Here is a 13,491-nt window from a genome sequence, read left to right on the forward strand (position 1 = left end):
AAGGAACTCTTAATGCTTCAGCATACCAAGAGATTTTGGACAATTCCATGCTCCCAACTTTGTGGGAACAGTTTGGGGATGGCCCCTTCCTGTTCCAACATGACTGTGCACCAGTGCACAAAGCATGGATCATAAAGACATGGATGAGAGAGTTTGGTGGATGAACTTGACTCACCTGCACAGAGTCCTGACCTCAAGCTGATAGAAGACCTTTGGGATGAATTAGAGCAGAGACTGAGAGCCAGGCCTTCTCATCCTACATCAGTGTGTGACCTCACAAATGCGCCTCTGAGAGAATGGTCAAAAATTCCCATAAACACCCTCCTAAACCTTGTGGAAAGCCTTCCCAGAGGAGTTGAAGCTGTTATAGCTGCAAAGGGTGGACCGACTTCATATTAAACCCTATGGATTAAGAAAGGGATGTCACTTAAGTTCATATGCAAGTCAAGGCAGGTGAGCAAATACTTTTAGCAATATAGTGTAGCTCTATATATTTTTTTAATTCATAGCAGAGAGAAATAATATTCCATATATTTACATATTTACATGTATTGTCAGATTTTCTACAGATGCTTTCCATTTACTAAAGAAATTGTCCATGATGCAAACACAAAGTTAGATTGAACTGACCCTGCTGTCATTTAGAAAGCTTGCGATGCCTCCTGCATTGGTTTCAACGCAGACGGGGCAAATTGAATCCCGATTTTACGGCACTGAACACAGACCAGGATTTTAAGTGACTTCACTTGGCACCCAAAATCATGAAACTCTAACTGAGTTGACTGGAAATGATTCTCTTTTTGTCGATAAAATTACACTTCAAAGCTGGAGGCCCATTAGGATTTTAGTGTGAGCTGCAAAGCATTAGCATTAAATTGCCATTTGTGAGCAAATATGATGCAATCTTAATGACAAACTGGACAGCTGCATATTTGTTCAGGGCAGATCCTTAATTATTTAGTCATGTTTTGTTGACTGCTTTGGATATACAAGCTGCAGGCAACATACTTTTCTGTGAAGCAAGAGATGAACAAAAAGAAGGAATAATGTGTTTCATAATGTTTTGTTCAACTGAGGCTATCATTAGAAACATTACACCCAACAAACTAACAGTTCCAGAGATCTACCACCAACTGTGTCCTCGCTTTGAGCAGAGGTGTCTCGGCACAGCCACCTTTATGTTCAGGGCGACGTGCCATTTTTAATATGCTGCCTGAGCGCTGTCATTTCGCCTCGAAATATCATGTGAAGTTTCTGTTGTCATTTCTCGACAATCGATGTACTGAAAGGAAAATGATCTGCCCAGCTGGAGGCAGGTTTATGGTAACATTTTCCTCTGGTTTCCAAAGTTCAGCCCCATGTGGCTTTCTTTTGAACGTGATATTACACTGTTAGTGGGAGCTTTCAATCTTCCCCAACACCTCTCCTATTTTTAGATCCTCACTTTTCAGCGTGGTAATAAAAAAGAGCTACCTCAGTGGTGCAATGGATATATCTGCCTGAGAAAAGTCGGACTAAGAACAAACATTCCACCGCCAAGTTTGGAACTCTTAATGTCCTAAATATCACTTCTCTTCTCCTCCTCTCATGAGCCAAAGTATACAGCCGGGTCAGTGGTCTCTGTTACACGTGGCTTCAATAAAAAAACACAGTCCCCTGGCCACACAAGGGAAATGTGAATTTGGGTCAAATTCACCAGGTGGAAAGTGAGAGGATTAGTGCAGAGCTTGCATGTTTTCTGAGGCGTAGTTTTGCATAATAAAGAAAAGCAGCATAAAAAAGACAGCAGATGTAATGATGCTGCTCCAATGGTACATATTCTTATTTGGAGACACAATGTTTATGTATGACCTACAACTGCAAGTGCCAACTCTCCGTTTCATTTGACCGGACCCAGGCGGGACGTGTTTTATTCATTGTGGTCAATGCAGTATATATGTAAATAACCACAGCCAGCCCTTGTCTTTGTTTTCTCTTCTTTCTTTTTTCTGACATGATGAAGTTGTCAGAACGCTTCAGTTTGCTTTTTCGCTCCAGCCTGTCATTCTTGCGTGCATTTGAAGTGCAATTAAAACTTGGAGTAATAGCACAAAAGAGGTCGCTGCTGAGTCATCTAAAGAGAGTAAATAAATTCAACTGCAAAAGATCAGACTTTATTATAAGAAAAGCCTCCGCGCTTTATGAGCCTCCATTTAAAGCCACTGTGAAATTACAGCTCCTTTTCCCTGTATACTTCCCTAGTTTATGGCTCAACTTGCTCTAAAATCACAGCTTTTGCTTAGCCAATTATCACTAAAGGCCTTAAATACCACCAATATTACAGCACTAGATTGCCATTGCTTTCTTCTGCATCATATTTACTGGCTAATCTTGTTCAGCAACAGTGGTACAGTAATGTTAAGGTTGTGTTAATTTTTTTTTTAAATTAGTTTTATACACTGTTGAGTAGGTAATTCTATTACAATCCTGTATTTAGTGCAATGGAGCAGCTATTACTTTGAAGTTGCAGCTAATTTCCTCCGTTGCTGATTGAAACTCTTGAGAAAATCTGCAGAAAAAAGTTGACCAAATTCTTTCGGCCTCCAAACTTCAGATGTTCTGTTGGATTAGATGGGTGATGATTACATTTTTTGGGTGGTAGAGATCCACTGGCATGTTGAAGCCACAGAGACCTCAACAGAGAGATGCGGTTTCAGAATAAAAGCCACCTCACCTCGACTTGTTGCTTTTGATTTGGTCGTCTAATGCACTGTGTGTGTTCCCCCCTTCAAAATGTGCCGTTCACATTATGGGGGAAAAAAACCCTCAAGTAATAATGTGGGGGTGTTTCAACAAACATGCATGTGGTAAATAAGAGAGTAGCCCGGAATGCTGCGGTAAGTATGTCTCGAGTTGTTATTTGGTGGTTTTACTCATTAAGATCAAAAGCCACAAATTCAAAGGTGATCTGAAAACCTTAAAGGGGAAAAGGCATTCAACGAAAAAGAAAAATCAATGGATTTACACTGAGTTTTTGAGGATTTTCTATGGGATTTAATAAACACTCTTGTTCCACAACACAGAAACAGTCTCCACTCTGTCTGCATTGAGAGGAAGCTTTAATTGCGTCATCTATTCCCCAGCCTGTTGTGTTGAATGGCGTTCTATAGTTGTGTTATCATGGGGCAGAATGAAGGGAAAGAGTGGGAATTATGATCTTGATGGTCATGTTGAGGCAGTTCCCATGATGGAAAAGACAAGATTAAAAGGCTCAGCTGTGAGCGAACTGAACCATATTCATGAAAAGACAATGGCTTAATTCAGGAAAACCCACAGGGTTAGCTGGTAGGAACTACTTGAGAATCTTTAAGCAAGTCCTTCCTACATTTTTAGCAACAAACTAGACTCATATGTGTCTACCACATAAATTAAAGTCCCTGTTTAGTGAAATCCAAAATGTGTGTCTTAATACACTAGGTATGTTGGAATAAGGTTGCTGTAAACATGTGAAAACACTTTTGAAAACAATTTTGTCATTGTACTCAAATTATTTGACTATCATCCCTCAATCTGCATAGTTTTCCCAGAACACCTTTGGGCATTAAACCCTTTTGAACCACGAGTGAAGGTGCCAACTCAGTTAAAGAGGTGTCCACCTGTGGGGTACATTGTAAATGTTTTTATTTTCTATGTTTTTACTCATTTTTAACAAAAGCAGGTGCACATCTTCATGTATCAGTAACATTGTTATTATGAATTCATGCAATGTTACTGATAGATCTTCTTCTATCAGTAACATTGCATGAATTCATAATTACAATTAACAGAGATACACAAAGCATTATCAAGCATAACATCACAAACCTGCAACTACCTTTTCATCTTAGTTTCGAAACCCAAACCCTCCCCTTCCCCGTGGATCTTTCTCTGCAGTAACTAATTCATAAGAGATCTTTGCAATACATAAAAAAAATAAGTTAATAACTCCATATTTCAATCGCATATCAAGGACGAAGAGAGAAAAATATATATATATATATACTGAATTGGAAGAATTGCACACTCAAAGTAGACAATTTATCTTAAGTACTGTAAACTCAAATCAACATTTGAATCTCAGTATTGAACACTTAAAATTAATAATTTTTACACTAGTATAGCACACCTAAATAATAAAGTTAGCATCAGCATCTATTACTCAGAAATATTAAAACAAGTAACAAGTGATTTGAACTCACAAAAGTCAACATTAGCATACTTGTTGTTCCTGAGGCAGCTAGTTTCACATTTTTTTGAAGTAAGCTTAGCTCATTTTATTTTACAGTTTGTTCATTTTTTATTGTGTTTTTTCATTTTAATCATTAAGATAACTACTATTATTTTCTAATCATGAGGTACACACTCAGGTCTTTCTCTGTTTCTCTGCAGAGGATGTCATTTTTCAGTTGGCCAGACAGCGTATTCAACATGGACCCTGGGGCTGAAACCAGGGTCGATCTTTGACAAATAAATAAATAAATAAATGAACCAGATATCATCAAATCCCCTCCTGGCATTGCCGGGATGTTGACAAGAACTGGTCGGACATGTGGTCACAGCGACCTTGACTTTTGACATCTGACCTCCAAATTTGATCAATTCATCGTTGACTCAAAGCAGAATGTGGAAATAGTCCCTCATGGCGTACGTTAGATATCAAATAAATGGGATGCTAAAAAATATATCCAGGAAAGTGTTTCTAGGATATTTTAACCAGACTTATCTTTGACTCTGGGTGAAAATGTCAGTATGTCATTATTTAATCCTACAAGGTTTTTATGTTGAATTAATTCCTGATGAAGGAGTTAACTTCAGAGTGATGGAAACATTCTTGGAAGGATTAAATAGATACTGACCTTACATTTAGAATTTGAGCTGAATTCAAATATATTCCCAAAAAGTTTCTTAGAATTCTGCAGCCTTCAAGAAAGACGGACAGAAAGCCCAACTAACAACATAACACCTCCACAGACTCATGTTGCCTTTGAGGGTGCTCAAAGGCACTGTTTGACTCCCTTTTAAATATTTCTCTGGAAAAAAAAACATAAACCCATGCCAAACAAACAACCTAGATGTTAAATATTGTTAAGGCGTGACAGCATTTGTATACCTTGCTATTAATCCGAGCCTTCAAAGTTGCTTTGGAGTAGATTTAAATGTCATAACCATATTGTATATTCTCCCTTCTGTCCTCTGCCTCCATCTTTCTTGCCCATGAGACTTACATGCAGTGCAGACTCCACTGAGAGAACTTAGATCAAGCACAGAGAGCGAATTCAACTCTTTACAGTAGATAAAATCTGACAAGCAACATGGATCCAGGCTTGTCTCCTCTCTGGATCTTTTTGGCTAACAGAATTTTGCCTTTGCTCCGTCCTTGGGATGTCTGTAAAAATGCTCTTATAAGGAGAAAATACTGAACAAAAAAAAGGAAATATAGCAGAGTCGCCACTTTCCAACTGTTTGATTTTTTCAAAAATATCAGCCCTGAAAACAAGCTTATCTGAAAAACATCTCGATCTATACTTGAGCATTTTAAACACTGGGTAAGACCTTTGGAACATTTGTTTTGATTCAGTCTCCATTGATGAATGTTTATCCTCGAGAGGAGTGATTGTGAATGTTGATCGGTTGAGCAGTGAGTCTATCTTCTTCTACAAAGAGGCTGAAACAGTTGGAAAAATGAAAACAGATGCTCTTTGTTCCAATGTGAAAAGGCAGAGAGATGAGAACTGCGAGACAGAAAAGATTTGGAGCATCTAGTGATTTCATTTATTTGTAGTTGATAGTTTTTCTTCGCAGGAAAGCAGAACTGTTCACTCACCAAGAACAAGTTACAGACAGAAAAACAAACCATATAATACTTGAAAAAACATTGGTCTGGCAGAGAGCGATGTGGTTGAATAAAGCTTATATGTATTGAAATAACATTATATAGGAGGTTGTGGTTAACTTTAAGGAAAAGAGGAAATGGGTCATCTTTGCGTGCCAGCGAAAGGAATCCTGTCACTCAAGTAGGAGTTCTGGGACTGCCTCTATTTTTAGCACCTGGAGCTCAGACGCATACCATACGCTTTAACCCTGACAGCAAACACAGACGCAATAAATAATAAATCCACCAAACACGAATATTATTCTCTCACAGCGTCGCTTGGAAGTCATTAATTTGCAGAGTAACTCACAAGGAAAATTGGGCAAAATAAAGCATTTATGTGAAAGCACACCCTGGAAAACATGCTCATGGAAAACAAGAAATCTTTATGCTCCCTTCTGCCAAAGCTAGCTTCTGTTACTTCTCCCTGACATTCTCCATTTGAGGGTTTTTGTAATTGGTCTCTCTAAAAAATCTGAAATATCTAGGGAATTGCTCTTTATTTTCTCAGATAACTCTTAAATGTATATCTGCTCCTGAAGAGCCTGGTTGTTCCTTGGTGTTTTCAGTAGACTCTAATAAGCCATTTTCTCAGTGTTGTGTAGGAGTGGCTGTTCCTGATTGACATCTTCTCTCTCGTCTTTGTTGTCTTTCAAACTGAATAAATTATACCCTTGCCTTCACTATTAAATAGTTAAGTAATCTCATGTGACTCACAGTTAAACTCCACCCAACTTCAAAATGCACAGAATCAACAAAACCCTCACCTGCATACAGTCATGGACGAAAGTATTGGCAACCCTGGAATTTTTCCAGAAATTGTTGCAATAACACATTTTTCTGGTATACATGTTCTTTATGGGCATTGGAACAACACAAAAAAAGCAGAAGAAAAAAAAACAAAATTGACATGATTACTGTATGATGATTCTGTGGCTTTTTACTCCTTGAAAAAACCCTGTTGGTCCATTCATGATGACAGAGATCTTCATATAGCACAAGCTCATGCGTCATAGCACTGTGCCAAGTTGGAGATGGAGCACACATTTTTAATCAAGCATCTTTGTTATGTGGCCGTGACTACAAATTCTGGCCTTTATCTATTATGTTTCATGTTTGATATCCACATAACACGTTGGCGAGTTTCAGTTCTAGAGAGAGACAGAGACACAACATCGCTGGGTCCCAAAAGAAGAAAAACTGTGCACCCACTGCAGCCAAAAGGAGGTGGAAACAGAGCTCCTCTTTCTACTACCTGTACAATTACATGAGCAACAAGTTCTTTCCACTTTTCACTAACAATAAAAAACAATTCACCAGGATGAACAATGAACAGAAGCTTCCATATCTGCTGGGTGAGGTACCGTAGTTTCCGGACTATAAGTCCCTCCGGAGTATAAGTCGCATCAGTCATGCGTCATGAAGAGGAAAAAAACATATATAAGTCACACTGGACTATAAGTCGCATTTATTTAGAAACTGACACACCGTTGTCCGTGCTCTGATAGAGAGGCGGTTGCGTTGCGTGAAGCGGTAACACCAAGAAGGCCCGCCTGCAAAGTCATTTATATTCCTCTCATTGGCAACTACCAGGGCGTGGAGACGTAACTGCACCGTTGACAAGCTTCTCCCCACAGCACGTTGTTCAAGCACCCATCTTTGGACTCATTCCTCCAGCTCTGGCCATCTTGCTTTCAGCCCACGATTAGATTTCTTTGTTTTCTTCATTGCAGTAAGAGTAACCTCTGCTTTTTGCCAGTCCCTCTCAAGTTTCTCACTCACTCCAAACTTTCTTTCTGCTGCTCAATTACCGTTTTCGTTAATTTTTTCAGTGGTACAGGAGCATATAGCATATAGCATATAGTTGTCACAAGCCTAGAGCGCCCTCTCGCGGCTGTAGACGGTAATGTTTACTCCTTGTGCATGTCAGTCAGTATGAATTAACATTAAAAAACACATTAAATGGGTGCGCCGGTAGTCGAGTGGTTACGGTGCGCGCCATGTACACAGGTGACCCGAGTTCGAATCCAGCCCGTGGCACTATTTCCTGCATGTCTCTCCCCGCTCTCCTCCTTGTTTCCGACTCTATCCACTGTCTTATCCAATAAAGGCAAAAAGGCCAAAAATAAATCTTAAAAAAAAAAAAAACATGTTTAATTACATATATTTTGATATATAAGTCACACCTGACTATAAGTCACAGGACCAGCCAAACTATGAAAAAAAGTGTGACTTATAGTCCGGAAAATACGGTGTGTATATATATATATGTGTGTATATATATATATATTCTTTTTAAATTGAATTTCTACATTTTTTTTACCATAATCTAGAGTTTCTATTATTTTCACTATTAATTGCTTTGGCAATGAAAACTATTGATTTTCATGCCAATAAAGCTATTGGAAATTGGAAAAATTGAAATTGCACGAGGGATGAGAGAGAGAAGAGAGCTGAGCTCTGAATTGTCATTTGCCCATTAAATGACTCTAACAGATACAAAAAAGGCAAAAATCTAACCTGTTACAATAAAATAATGAATGACAAAACTCGCTGTCATTATCCTGCTGTGTGTCTCCCATTCACTCAGCATGCTCCTATCATTTTTCACCCTTGTGAGCATGGGCGACTGCTCTATTAAACAGACACTGTCTTTTTAAAAAGACTTTGTGCTTGACACGTCATATTTTTAAGATTGTGTTAAAAGGTGTAAAAAGGATGTAATTTCACCTTTAAAGCTCCTCCTACATGTATAGTAAGGTATTAAGGTAAGTTCTTAGTCTATTCTGTTTTTTCTATATCCATCAGTAGTCATATACTCCCATATGACCTTAATTTTGGGATGGATATTAAAAGAGGCCGCCTCTCACTGATCTCGGATTCTCCTTCACTGCTGTCCAACTAATGATCAGTTACCATCTGATCCCTGCCTTGCTGCTCAATCGTCCCTCAAAAAGTTCTGCTGTTTTCCAAAATCTCTTTGGCAAAGTCTTCTGATTCTTGAGGCCTGATATATAATTCATCATGCAAGTTTTGGGTCTACTTTGGGGTCTTGTTCCCAGCTGGGTGTACACAAAATAAATGTTGATACTTTTCAAGTTTAAAATTTTACATTTTATCTACTGGCCTAGAGTGAAATTGGCTAAATTTGGCAATTCTGACTCAACTTTTCTTCACTGTGCAGTTTTTCTTCTAGACTTGCCCAATACTGGGGATTTCAGGGAGAAAACTAACCTTGCAAAGCAGATGGATTGGCTAGATTCCATGTCCGTCATCAGGCAGATCCATCTGGCAAAGCTTCAATCTGAAACATTTGTACCTGAGAATCACCAAACCAATATGCATCATTTGAGAATAAAGTTATAGCTACAAGACAAGGTTTAGATGCGCTGTGGCGGTTACTTCAGATGTAGCGATAACAGAAGTTCTTCGTCATACTTCTCACTTCTTTATGAAAAGAGCAAAGAACTGGACCAAAAGTTTCTCCTTGCAGTAGCTACAGGCTTGGTTTAGCTGTACTGTAAGCTGGTGAACAATGGCTGCCAGTGGAGCAATTAGTTCAGGTGTAGCTATATCACTAGTTTTATTAGAACAGACTACACTTCTTTGTTAAGAGAAAATGCACCTTTGGCTGCAATCTGTGTTGATAGGTCTCAATCAGGCTTGCACATCTGGACACTGCAAGTTTCCTCCATTCTTCTTTGCAAAACTGCTCAAGCTCTCAACCTTGCTGTCTTTAAACTAGGGCTGTCAATAGATTAAAATTTTTAATTGCGATTAATCTCACAAATTCCATAGTTAACTCGCAATTAATTGCAAATTAATCACACTTTTTTGTCTGTTCTAAATGTACCTTACAGTACTATTTCTCAAGATTTAAATACCCTTATCAACACAAGTGGACAAAAATGCTTTCTTTATGCAAATGTTTGTTCATGTCAACAACCCAAAACAATGACGGATAAAGTCCAGAAAATTCTCTAGTCTGAGCTCAAAGATAGTGAACACTGCAAAAATATGCTGAGAGCATATCATGGTAAACTCAAGCCACAACAGATGGAGATACTGACTTTAATGTAACATTACTGAATAATACCACAATGTAGAGTCAAACTTTAGACTTTTAGAAGTTAAATCCTCTGTTCTCAGCAGCTGAACACTGAACAACAGATCTCATCACCACACATGGACATAAAAAAGTCAAGTCTCTGCTGAGAGCTCAGCAGTAAGGCACAGACACATCTAATGGTGTTTCACTGTTCTGATGTGAGTAAGGTGGACACATCTGCCCTGCTCAAGAGAAAAAGCAAGTAATTACTTAAAAAATGTCTGCTATTATTTATCATATTTTTACTTTCAAACCAAAAAATGTAGTCCACATGTAAAATAAATGCTGACAGTAAGAAATGACTGTCATCAGTCCAGTAGATTTACTGGAATGAACACACAATAAACACGTCAATAAACACACATGTGAAGCCTCTTTTCAAAACTCATGAACTCACAAAGAAAAAGAAGTCTCAGTGGAGAACTTTTAAGGTGTACGAAGAGGACTTAACCATCTCTTCATTCTTCAGATCATAGAAGAGCTACGGATTTAATCTAAAACCATTTTTTTCTTCCTAAATAAAGGAGACCCACAGTCTAATAATGCTTTCAGCTTATGATACTCTACAGAGCTCATTCACTAACCTCTGCTCTCCTGTCACACACCAGCCTCTGCTGCTGTCTCCTCCTCCTCTTTATGATGCAGCTGTACATTCACCATGCATCAGACAATCTCCTATAGGGACTGCAGAGTCTTTGACAGTTTTGTAGCATCTTGATTGACTGTTATCTATATTTGGCGTTTATTTACAGTTCCAGTCAATCATTTCAGTAAGTTTCGTTTTTTTCCGAATACTTTCACTTTCAAGCAGGAGCTGCGTGGGGATGAGAGCGGGGGGGGGGTAAACGAGACGTGATCGGACCAGTCAACGGTCAATAGCACAGCTGTGGTGCTGGTTCATGGCAGAATAAATAGCCTAAATAAATTAATAAATCATACTGGCCCATAAGTGCGTCGGCACACCGGGAAATCCTCAGTATGCCAGATAGCAAGTTCATCCCTGCAGAGTTGTCTGAGTGTCTCCATTGTAAACAAATCCAGCATGGCAAGGGGGCGGCTCTCTGCATTAGCGGTGTGCATGGCCAGCGAGTGGTGCGGACTATATAAGACTCTACGAACTTCCTGTAACTCCGTTCATTTCGACAGTGGGAGAAAATAACTTCAGTTTTATCTGACATGATCTGAAAGCTGAACCTGTCATTCAAAAGTCTCTGTCCTTAATCCATTTCTGGTCGCTTGTACTGTATCACGACGGCGTCACTTCCTGGTCTGGCAAACTACAGGATGGGTCGAGGGTCATACAGAACGTGCATGCGTTAATTGTGCGACAAAAAATTTAGCAGCGTTAAAAGTAATTTGAGTTAACGCGATATTAACGCGTTAACTTTGACAGCCCTACTTTAAACCATTTCTGTGTAGCTTATTTCTGTGTAGCCTATTTTGTCAGAGCCATTTTGGTGGCCTCTCTTGCTCTTTTTCCTGCATGCTCACTCAGTCTGTGAGGACGGTCTGATCAAGGAAGATTTACACGTGCCATATTCCTTCTATTTCTTGATGATGGATTTTAACTGCAGTCAAAGGGATGTTCAGTGCTTTGGGATATTTTTGGATCCATCTCTTGACTTATACTTTTCAATAACCTTTTCTGAGTTGTTTGGAGTGTTCTTTTGTCTTCATGGTGTAATGGTAACCAGGAATACTGATTAACCAGTGATCAGATCTTAAACACTCAGGTATCTTTATACTTATAGAACAGGGGTGTCCAAACTTTTCACAATGAGGGTGGCATATAAATATATATATTGATGACAGGGCCATTTTCGTATGCCTCACCTTGAGGATAGTAAAGTTAGTAAAACCAATCTTATGATGGTTAAGATATGCTTAAGGATGAGTGGTATGTTTAAATGGCTAGTTAGTAGCTGACAAGTCAAATAGCCAATCATTTTAAGGATTTGGTCGGCCCAGCAACCACTGGTTCTGCCCCTAAAACACCATTGGTGCTGCTATTAGCCTCTGTAATCCATCAGGGCATTACAAATCAAAATTTTGTTATTATTTTTGTTGATTCCCGGTGTTGTCACAAAAAGGTCAAATCAAGAAATTTTTCTTGTCAAAATGTTTGTTTACAGAATTAGCATGGTAGCACAGCCTTGTGCAGAACAAAGAATTACAATACAGACAAGCACAAGCTTCATGTTCAAATTGGGCCATATTTCATATTATGGTTAGAGTTTTCTGCGGGCCAATCAAAAATAGGCCGCAGGCCACATTTGGCCCCGGGCCATAGTTTGGACACCCCTGTTATAGAATCAATAAAAGGATAAAACATCTAAGGGGGAACTGTAGATATTTTAGTGCACAAAAATCTACATATTTTACCTTTTAATGTCTTTTCAAATTTATATCATTCTACAACCTTACTTTCATGCTATGTAGTTACTGCATATACAGTATTTGTCTATAATGTATTTAATCTATTAGCCTCTTGGGAATGTAGACTTTAAATTCTAACTAAATACCCTTTCCCTCTATCTTTAATCAAAGCATCCTGAAATGTTTCTATTTGCTAAATAAATGTGGAAATGGGCAGAAAAATATCATGTGTTGTGTTTAAGCTTTCAAGGAAAAATAATAAATGAATATTTTTGGAGCAAATGATTGTGCTTTAGCTGGCCTAAAGGTGCGCTATCATTAGGTCACCTAGGCCTTAACACACCATCATTGATCAATCACACACGGCCACAGAGACTGAAAAAAATGGGACACAACGCTATTTTATACTGTCACAACTGTCAAAGAACCCTCTCCACATGTGTCGCTTGAAAACACACATCCAAAACACAAGTGAGCCTAATTGTTTAATCAATAAGTGCACGAAAAGCATCACTGCCGTCTACCACTTTTGTGCAAAAATAACCTTCATGCTTGGGCAAATCAGAAAACATGACTCTTTTTTTTTTTGACTGCCACTCAGCTGCTAGAAGCAATCATGTCCTCACAGCTCCTTTCTAAATAGCGTTGCCTCGAATGATAATCATGGCATTTCACAGCCACAGGTATGTCAGTGTTAGTCTCAGGCAGCGTGAGCTCTAAGTGCAGGCTCTTGTCATCTGAAATGCTGCAAATTGATGGAAAATACAGGTGCAGTGGTCTACCTGGTGGGAGCAGAGGCAGAGTACTGCATGATATTGATTTGATAGCTCCATTATAAATGGTATATAACAGCTATAAAACCACACTGACTGATATACTGCATTTATGCTTTTTCTGTTAGGCCTAAACAAGCTATTCTATCTTGGAACTGGTGCTATTACAACTACATTAAAGGCATTTTCTGGAGGTGTGATCATAATGGTTAAGCTATGCACTCAATAAACATATAAAACTCTATTACTCCTATGGTAGGTTGAGCTGTATAGATTTGGACAAGTCTATTTGAAAGATAAGAGTAGTAAAGGTGTCACTTTTTCAAAGTGTTCACAGCAGCCAC

Source organism: Cheilinus undulatus, linkage group 13 (genome assembly GCF_018320785.1).
Source record: "Cheilinus undulatus linkage group 13, ASM1832078v1, whole genome shotgun sequence".
Taxonomy (NCBI): domain Eukaryota; kingdom Metazoa; phylum Chordata; class Actinopteri; order Labriformes; family Labridae; genus Cheilinus; species Cheilinus undulatus.